Source organism: Glossina fuscipes, unplaced genomic scaffold (genome assembly GCF_014805625.2).
Source record: "Glossina fuscipes isolate IAEA_lab_2018 unplaced genomic scaffold, Yale_Gfus_2 115, whole genome shotgun sequence".
Lineage (NCBI taxonomy): Eukaryota > Metazoa > Arthropoda > Insecta > Diptera > Glossinidae > Glossina > Glossina fuscipes.
Genome location: NW_023998458.1, coordinates 2,850,902 through 2,861,681, shown reverse-complemented (window position 1 = coordinate 2,861,681; position 10,780 = coordinate 2,850,902). Strand labels below are relative to the sequence as shown.

The 10,780-nt window shown below is 33.4% G+C and overlaps 1 protein-coding gene across 3 annotated transcripts in view; it reads left to right on the top strand.

Moving 5' to 3' along the window:
- Positions 1 to 2,879: 2,879 nt before the first annotated feature.
- Positions 2,880 to 10,780, top strand: part of LOC119640098 (protein artichoke) — a 36,924-nt gene continuing 29,023 nt past the window's right edge. The window contains exon 1 of one of the 3 annotated variants that reach the window (XM_038037912.1): positions 2,880 to 3,657. The gene's annotated coding sequence lies outside the window, so the exon portion shown is untranslated. Of the gene's footprint in view, positions 3,658 to 8,315; positions 8,606 to 10,780 lie in introns of those variants that run through there. The other 2 variants (XM_038037914.1, XM_038037913.1) reach the window with 2 other exon arrangements.

Here is a 10,780-nt window from a genome sequence, read left to right as displayed (position 1 = left end):
ATGCTACACCATGTCGACCGTTCTAATACTGTTTCGCTTTCACAATAACATCTTTCCTTTATGTCCACGTATACGCGATGATTATAGGGGTCAATATAAAAACATTTAAATTCTTTACACCAAAAAAAGGAAAAAAAAACAAAAAAATGCTCTTTTTATAAATTTATTTATACGACAAAAGAAAGATAAATACAAAGAATTCCGCTTTATTCAGCAATGAGCGAAGGATATGCAAAAATTGTATTATTCCGTACTCCGCAGAGACCGCCTAAAATATACATGGTGTTGAAAGCATGAGACGCTGAGAAGTTTGCGTTAGTCTGCCTGTCCGACCAACATTTTTCCTAGAGGGGTGAGGAAGTACGCAGACCAAGTCTGCTAAGTCAAGCGGATGCACATCGAGTCTTTGTTAATTGTGGACGTGCCATTTAATTAGACTATGTTTCATAGGAGTTCAAAGTTAGTAAAAACACTTTAAAGTTTTAGTTTTTTTAGTTTTTTGAGCACGTTAGGTTTTTTAAGTGCGGCCTTAACTGCATATTTATTTTTCAATTCGATCCGTATACCCCGTACAAATACATACGTACCACAATACTTTAATCGACATTTTTTTGAGTCCCGAGAATTTGCGAAATAGGTGAATGCACGCACGTAGACGGTTATCTTTCATGGCGAGTTCAAATTAAATATTTTTGAAAATGACCTAAAAAGCAAAAAGTAGAGGAACGAAATCGTAAAATTGTAGGTAGTGTGTAAATAGTTCTATTATTGACCGATATAACTGACCTGACTAACATAACTAATATGGTTGACACAGCTAGCTTGACTGACTGGATGACTGACATGGGTGAAAGTATTGGAATGACCTGCATGGCTAGCATGGCTAACACGATTGATATATCCCTAAATGGACGACATGACTCACGTGGCTGGCATGACCGATATGCTGAATATGATTGACATTTCTGCTACGCCTGCTATTACTGGTACGACAAACAGGATGTATACATTAATTAAAGTGACTAACTTGGCTAACATGAATAAAATCCCTATTTGTTTAACATGGGTGATATGACTGACATGGGATTGTCACGAATGGTATGGTTGGCAAGCCATGAGCCGGGCATGACTGGTATGACTGACTTGACATCATTTCTAGTGCTCACGCTAGATAATATAATGTTTGACCATAGAAGTGGACAGAGCAGTATAAGCACATCATCTCCAAAAACTTAAAAGATAAAGGGATCGGCGTAATTTAATCGCTTCTTATTAAGGTTGCCAGAGCTTGAAGGTTCGTTTAGCTGAAGAAATATTTAAGCCCAATCGTGCTTTCAAATCACATAGAAAGATATGACGGCATGACTAGAACGTTTTTGCCTGTTACTTACACTCACTAAAATATCTGCATTTAGACGGAGGCATCGACATTGTCCAAATATTTCTATTTGAGCTGCTTAGCAACCCAACTCATGCGGACGCATGGAGCGACACGATTTAGAATGTTAAAAAGTTAACTGAAATGTATCTAACAAACGCGTAAGTACGATATTCACGGACGGACATATAGACCAAAACGATTGAAGGGTTTCTAATGCTTAAACTAGTTCATGTCATATGGATGAGTGGTTCAGTAATTTGGGGGAATTAAGAAAAATGTGCTCCAAGACGGATTTTCATGTTTCACATGGCAAGAGGCGTAATTGCATTATTTATGAAAAATTCGCAAATCTGGAAAATTTTAAGTTGTCTAAAGATAACAATGAGCAATACAATCGTTCTCACATTAAGTGGATTGTAGAACAACATAAAGAAAAGAAAAGAAGATAAAAAAGAAAAACGAAATAAAACCTCTATTGTACAGCAGAGTTATAAGCCTTTAATTTAATGTTATCGCCGCCTAATTAAAATCCCTTTTATGGAGATGCAGTGTTAATGAAAACAAAAGACTCTAAACAACAAACTCCATGAACCAAAAAAGTATGGGAAAAAGAAGAGAAGAGAGTGCCAATAATAAAAATGCATGAGAAACGTATGCAGACAAGTGTTTAAATATTTCATTTTTCTTTTCCTAACGCATTAAGAGAAAAATGTGTTAAAATTGTTTTCGGCTTTATATTGTACTTGATGATGTAGTAGTGGAGTAAGCTTTGAGCAATTTGTTGGTTCATATTTTACTAACGGTACGGGTTTATGTTATGCTCTTGCTATGTTATGTTTTAATTTTGAGTTTAGAAATAGCGGTAAATTTAAGTCAACAGAATGTTATAGTATACTTTACAAGTTAAAAAATGGCCATAGGATGCTTACACTTGCACAGCAGGTTACGCTCGCTATGATATACATTTTTATTGAATAATGTTTCTTTAAAGTTTTTATTCAAATATTAACAAAAGTGATGAAATCTGATCAACATCATTTCTGAAGGGAACTTATAGCTAAGTTATTGTGATAAATTTTCGTTAGTTGGCCTCCAGAACCCTTCAATCATATATCCGCTTAGCGTTTTTCAAGTCTACTGTAGCGATCTATAGAACATGTTATGCATTGTAAAGAATAACAACGATACAAAAACCAGTTTCCCTAGGATCTATAGAAACTGCATGTAGTATATACGTAGTATGTGATATTTTTTTTTTTTTTTTGCTTTTCTGTTTTTACACCACCTGCTTAGAGCAAAGAAAACAAAAGAGTGCCATAAATAAACTTAAGAGCGCTGAGTGGTATATATGTGTATGGCTGTGTGCTTGTATTAGTGGTAAACAATAAACTGCTACTCTAACTGCAACAAAATATTTGCTCCAAATGATGCCCACAATTGAATTGTGTTGTTCAGTTAGTGAGCAACAGTGGTCTAAAGCGATACATATACGGAAAGTAAAACGCTTGCATTAGGTACAAGATGTTGCGCATGTGTATAACGCAGAGAGATTAAATGAACTTTCAGTTAAAAGTAGACTTGAATGGCTGCATTGTTTCTTCGTCTGCTTCTTTTTCTTTCTTTCATAACAACTTTCGTCGCGCGTCTAAATCGCTGTAATAGAAATAAAAGCTAATGTTATTGTTTTTAATTCATCTCTTCGAGCCGTGTATTAGTTGTGCAAAAATAAATAAAAAATAAAAGGCAAAGAAAACGTCAAGAATTCATTAAAATATGAATTAGATGGAATTTCAGTTTACTTAATAACTCAGTTATATATATGCACATACACTTATAAGAAAGTCAAGTAACAACAAATTAAACCAAACCAAGCCAGCAAATCATCTTTGCTTTGAATTCGTAGCCTGTGAAAAGGGAACAAAAGAAATGATAATGACGAACAACAACAGAAAACTTCACTAAAAAGCAAACAACAAAAAATCCAAAACATAGAAATAATAATGAATAAATATACGTATATAACGGCATCAATAGAGTGAAATGTTTGTGTAAATATTCACGAAAAAAACCACAAAAAGAAAAAAACGGTGCCAAATCGGTATAAATTAAATCGTCTACCATTTCATTTTCACTGTGCGTCCGTCTTAAAGTAAGCTATTCCGCCAGAGAATTTTAATGAGAAAAAATTTTTTTTCAAAACTTATTATATCCAGAATCAAGTGAAGCGAATATACTCCTCCCCTTCAAGATACCATCACAACCATCACAACGTTAAGGTAGAAAACTATTTGTGTAAAATTTTTTAACCATAAAACCAAAAATTTTATTGCTCTTTTTTAAGACGTGCACTAAATAACCATTCACTCTTAACACTTGTATGAGTCATAGATAAGGCGGCTAGAACTAGAAATTCTTGGTATACTCTAATAATTTCATAAGCATTTATTTATAAATGCTTATTTTTTTTATTTTCATTTTTTTTGTTAAGCAACAGGAATAAATGCATTGTTCATTTAGAGATACATTAAAAGTGGTAGTAAAAAAATAAAGATTGAACAACATGAACAACAACCTTAACAACAACTTGCTCAACCAGCTTTCATTTAACAATTTCTTATAAAACTTCAATGTAAAGAAAACTCTCTGTCCGGTATTGTATGCAATGTCAGATATGCAAGCAAGTACCTTCGATATCTTTACAAAATCATCATGATTGTGCTCATTAATGAATGTCTGTCTGTTTGTCTGTCCGTGTGTTAAGGTTAAATATGCATCTACAAATAACAGTTAAAAAAATTGCTTTCGGGCCGTTTTGTGTTTTATTGTGCATAAATTCAAAAATCGCTCGCAAAACTTGTTATTCAAGGTTAAATGGGAAACGTTGTTGATTATGTTGAACAGCTCAAAAGGATGAGCCGAGGTCATATTTCTTTCTTTTTTTAACTTATTGCCAGATACATGTTTTAGGATAAACTTAGCTAGTATATGATTTATTTCTTTATCGAGGTTGTGTTCTTATCAATATTTCGGATTCAACATAACCTAAACACAAATGCAAAAATATCGTTAAGAATCGTCTTGTAATAGCCTTTTCTAAAACACCTGCACTTATTACCTGGGTAGTAGTTAAAATCCGCTACTCTCAAGTTGTCTTCACCAGCCTCGATTCTTAATGCAAAAGGGTTGAAGTTACACTTCTGCGAGAATTTCAATATTTAATCATCTGAGATATGAAAATTGCTTATTTAAGTTCTAACAAACAGACGCGATTATACGATAATGAAATGTTTGAGTTACAATCCACCTATCCCCAGTCATAAAGCTTTGTTAGCTAGCCTGAATTATATCCGGGAAAGGACGGCCTTTTATTGGAAATTTTGAAAGAGGAAACCTACTGACCGATCATTAAATAAACTTTATTCCACATGTGCTGCTAGAGGCGATAAGACTGGCACTACGACGGATGCAGCGCATACATTATATGAGTTATTAGTTGCATCCTATAAACACATACAGAAATTAAAGTACAGTTCATGATCCAAGAGCAAAGAAGACGTTTTTCCCTATAGAATGCTAAGTTGGTTCGAACCACCCATGTGTTATATCTCATGTTCCTTTTCAATGCCTTTAGTTTAGAGTCTTATATGACTTGAGTGGAAGTACTTTGATCTAAGGTTAATTTGTTGCTACAATTGTAGTAAGGGTCAGAGAAAATGTTTGTTTAGGTATTTATACTGAAAACAGTCCTTCGGGAGATATTATTATAATTCTCGATTACACCTGAATCGCTTTGAGATAATGTGTCCACTCTGTACCTGAGTAGTTGATTAGTGAACTGTTGATAGCAGAACTATTGACTGGGCATCGACTTTTACCAGGAAATAACATGTTGTGCTCAAAAGCTAAGGCTATTGTGCTGTAGAACAGCGTCTACAGCGGAACTATTAGTCTTGGCTGAGTTAAACTTTTATCTCAAGTCACCACGCAAAACACGTAACAACATCTGTCGAAAGGATAATGGCAAAGATTTTCTAAAAAGTAAAGGCAATTTTGTATTTATTACAAGCTTTGCTTTGTTAAGGAAAATATGAAAAAAATTTTGTTTTCCAAAATATATATTTTTTTCTGATATAGATTTGTAAAGATTTTTTTGACTTTAACTAACTTGAAAAAAAGGTTATAACAGAGAAAATATTTGGATTTACGGAACAAGTTACGGTAAAGGTAGGAAGAGTGATGAATGAAGAGAGAGCGAGAAAGAGTTCTAGTTGGGTAATCAGTGGACTCAGTGATAACTCTAGGAAAACTATCCCTTTTTTACCTCACAAAACAAAAACTAAACATTTTCTGAAAACGGCGGTCAAAAACTAGTAAGTGCCGTAGGAATTTTTCAAAAAATTGATTGTAAATACGATTCTACGATTAATCGACTATATTCCGTATATCGAATTTCTGATTCATATCAAGTTACGCTCTATAAATACAACCTTTAAGATATAAATCGTCCTATATTAAGGTAATAAAAAGAAGAAAAAAACACGCGAAAAAGAAAACCGCGAGGTGATATTATCACTTAAGCAATTGTGTTCAAGGATGCAATTTAATCGCTTGTTTAACTTCATCCAAGAAGAATACAATGAGAAAAATTATTTCGTGTGTTGGCCTCGTAAATTTGTTGATTATGACGGAATGAATATCTGAAAAAACAGAAAACACGCTCATTTAACTGTTTTCGTTCATTTATTCAGTGTTGCCTAGATGTGGCGCCCTCTATTGGCAGCTTGTCTCATTCAAAACCACTAATCGTGCACACATAACGCATAGGCGAATAAATAAGAGTCCGCGGTTACCGATGTTCGCGACGTTGAGATCCCAATGCGGTGGACTGTACTTGGGCGCAGCTAAAGTGAGTGCTCTGTCGGTGAAGGACACGAGGCTGCGATGGTTTTCCCTATCTCTCTTTTTTTTTTGATCATTTCTCTCTGATAATCACCACTTTTTTTCAACATTAATTAAAAATTAATTTAAAAATATATTTTTTAGGGGTTTTTTGTTTTTAATTCTTGTTTCAACATTTGAAAAAAAAACAACATGAGTTTAAAAATAATAAAAAAAAATTTTTGTTCAACAGGAATTTAAAAAAAAAATTCAAAAAAATTAAAAAAATATTTTTCTTTTCATCATACTTTAGTCCTAGCACATATTTCTTTGATCTGAACTAATTATAATAAAAATATATTAAAGTTTACAAGCTATAAAGAACCTGGAACAATGTTTGAAAAAGAAATGCAGAAAGTTTCTTAATAATTGTTTTAAGGGATAGATGAGCAGGAAGCCACCCGTTCAGTCAACGCATAATAGCAGACTTGACGGACAATCGATAGAGCTTTTATGCCCAATGGAATCGTATGTAGAAAGATTTTACCAACAAACTCTCTTATTTGTTTATGTTTTTTTTGTTTATCACTTTTTTTAATTTATATGATAATTCACCTTTTTCTTTTTTTTTTTCTTACTATTATTTTATGTTTTTTATCGTGCAAAACTTCCATTTTTGCATTTAGCAAAAAATTTCTATTACATGCTTAGGATTATTACTTTTTGTGGTTTATTTTTATGTTAATGAGATTTCTTTTAATTCAAAAAGAAAAAATTTCTTTAAAAAAATGTGTTTAAAAGTTTTATAAACTTGAAGCAATTTAAACGTTGTTGTCGCTTAAAACACGAAAATATGTTAAAAATGTGTAAAAAGATCATAATTTTCTTAGTAATACGTTGAAAATGTATATTAATTGAGCATAAATGAAAATCTTGTCTTACATTGAGTCTTGTCCAATGCAAACGCACATATAAGTCAACATGTATTATAAGTGATATATGTATTAGCTGACATAAAACCTAACAAGCACCTGCAATTCTCTTATTATTATTATTATTATTATTATTGTTGTTGTTGTTGTTATACATTAATGCAAATGTTTACCATAAACTGAAACTCGAAAAAGTCATTAAAGTACGCAGACTTGAAAATAATATGCCAGCAGCGAACCACTATTGGATATGTATATGGAACTAGAGACATATTGTATACGTACGTATATGGACTTGCTGCACAATGTGCGTTCTTTATTGCAAAACGATTCATTTACAACAAGTTTGTAAAGATAATGACGCAAAAACTTACAAAAAAAATAAAGAAAAAGAGAAATATTTGCCTTAAAAGCGTGGGAAGTTGAAAAAATTTTGTCTTTTTCAAACAATCGTAGCTTTAAAGCATTAAGAAGAAAACTTATTTCAGATATGATTTTATTGTTCGTTCGAAAAGAAAAGAAAAAAACTCATTATTACAGTAATAAGCTTAATTTACTAAAGTAAATATTTTGCATGTTGGTCATAAATGAAGTAAAACATAATTGCAGTACGGAAGGTTGAAAAGTCCCGGGACTAGGATTTTGTAAACTTTATTATACATATTCGTGCTTTAGAACAATGCTTTCCTTTGACGAAGTATATAATGTCAGGCTGTGCTTGAAATCAACGACTTTTTCTTATTTTTTTCTAGTTGATTAATTGCTGATGAAGCCAAGTCCAAGCAGAAGCTCTTTAAACGAAGACAACTCTTATATATAAATATTCTTTATGCACTTTTTAACAACATATGTCCACCTTCGCCATCCTCATTGTCTGTCGTATCGTCATCGACGATACTCGTTGTGTACTGGAACTAAAACGCACTTCCAAGCAAGCTTGGACTTTTCGATGCAGAATTTCGAGTGGATCTTAAAAGAATTTTTTGAAACAAAACAAAACACCAGGGGCAATGCCATAGATGTGATTGTATATACCAACAAGGCGATAAGAAAGAGAAAGTGTGCAAGAAAGAGAAAGTGTGTGAGAGGGAGAGAGAGAGAGAGAGAGAGAGAGAGAGAGTCTACGCACGGTAATCATTTATTGGTTTCGGGAGGGTTTGCACACAAACTCGATAGTTGCGCTTTCGAATTGCGTAACTATGTCTAGCTATTTGAGTGGTTAATAGAAGTCCATTAAAGTGATTTAAGGTACTTACAAGCCTCCACTTACCTCTTACTCCGGTCACAATCATAGTTTTATCAGCGTGTGACATAATTAATTTAACTGAAAATTATTTCGATCGGGCAGAGTTTTCATAGCAAAAACGGAATCAAAACAACAACAACAAGTATCGGCACGGAGAAATTCTAGACCGTGAGTTTTAATATTACTACCCTTTTCTTATAATTTTTTTGCGAAAGACAGGCTTCTGATGGTTCACACTGAGAGTCACAAACTAATGCTGCTCAAAAATGAATAATAAATCTACAGTAGCCTAGTAGGTCAAAAAAAGAAAATCATTCCCCTAATTAATTGTAAAACATCTCGCTGGTCTCTATCGCAGGAGCAGGTCTTCCAAGATGTTGAATATTGCAACAGTTTTTTCAAATGTTAAACAGAGCTTATAGTCGATAATCGATTAGCCAGGCAGTAAGGGACTCGAAATAATAAACTCACAAACAGATGTGAAATTTTTTCATAGAAGTGAACCATTTGCTCTTGTTTCGTCTGAGGTTATGCTATGAGGTTTGTTTGTTCTATAATTCCTTCTGGTCTAACTAAGTCTAACTGTAAGACATATGCGTATACAGTTTAATGTGAGGCTGCGGCGTCCGCCATTAGCATGACATCGGCAACATTATATTGTATCGGCCACATATTCTGACCAAGACGGACCATCTTCAACACCTATGCGTTTCTTCGGGCATTCCCTTGCGCTGCAATGCTCTGATGGACATATCACTCTATCAAGCCGGCATCTAAAATACAGGAGGCTAGGTAAGACCTGAGTCACAAGATAGTGTCTGCTCAAATTATTACCATAGAATTTCTGAAAAAAGAACAAACGAGAAAATCATGAAACACTACGAGCTCTACGAAAGTTTCCAAATTATGCACATGGTTATAAAAATTGCTGTTGCAAAAAGTTCAGTTTTTGGCTCTTATAATCGTTCCAACTCGTACATTGAATGTCTTGTTGAACAACTTAAATTATTGCATAATCATTGCGTACACTTCGATGAACAACGCGCAGATTTTCAATCACACTAATCACACTTTTTCAACTTAGTTGTTCATAAACTCGATATATCGATTACGTATCAAATGTTTTTAAACATTAAACAACAACAAAAAGAAATCAGAAATCAAATTACTTTCATAATAATATTTATTCATAAACATGAACAACAACAAATCAAATTTTACATGCATTGCAAAATTTTCGAAGGTTTCTGCATAAATAAACAAATAATGAATTTAAATTCATAAACGTTTTTTTATAAAACTAAACGCTGTTAAAAGTTCAGTTAACTTTTCGAAAATTTTGCGATATTTAATTTTAATAAATTTCTTAACCATTCTCCGAGTCATTTGAGTAACGATTAAAATTATTTTTATGAAATTTTTCATTGCATTCCCGTGGCTTTTTTTTACGTTTTCCTATTTTTTATATAATAGGTTGGCGGGAAAGTGCTGTCGTATTTTAAAGGAAATATTTGAATCCATTTATAAAAATACGAGTTCAATATTAATCAATTATATATGCTCCGTTATTTGTTACAACCTGTTGCCTTCTTTCAGGTATCCTGTGCCATCCTCTTTTGTAGAAGTTCTCGTCCTTGGAGTTAAAATAGCAACTGCCTTAGAAACACTTTCAAAAGGCTTGAATTTTGTTCCCGTTAGATAATTTTGCATAGATGTGAACAGATAATAATCAGATGGTGCAATCTCAGGTGAATACGGTGGGTGACTAAGGACTTCCCATCATAACGCATTCAGTTCTTGCTGTGTCATCATTGCAGTATACGGTCGACCATTATCGTGGTGGAGCACTAAACCTTTTCTGCACGCTAATGCAGGCCATTTTTCTTTGATAGTTGCAGGTCCGCGTTAATGGTTTTTCCCTGGTTCTACAACTCGTAGCACACTGGACCTTTCCTGTCCCTCCGCAAACAAAGCAGTGCTTTTCGTTGATGGCTACTTGGTTTGGAACTGTTGCTGATGATGTAAGAATCCACTTTTCATCTCCAGTAACGAGTTTGTCAAAAACTGCTCCACATTGTGTCTAATCAGATGTGATGAACACATTCTTATATGATCAGACAAATTCTTTTCCGTTAATTCATGTGGAATTCAAACACTTTGCTTAAACGCAAGAGATTTAATGTGATCTCTAACAGTTGTGTGATGAATGCCTAACTCGTCTGCGATTTCTCGAGTCGAATGACTCACTAGCCAGATGTTTTTTTCTTTTACAAGAAAAATTATCTGGTTATTTAAAATACGACAGAACTTTACCTCCAACCTATTATATATATATATATATAT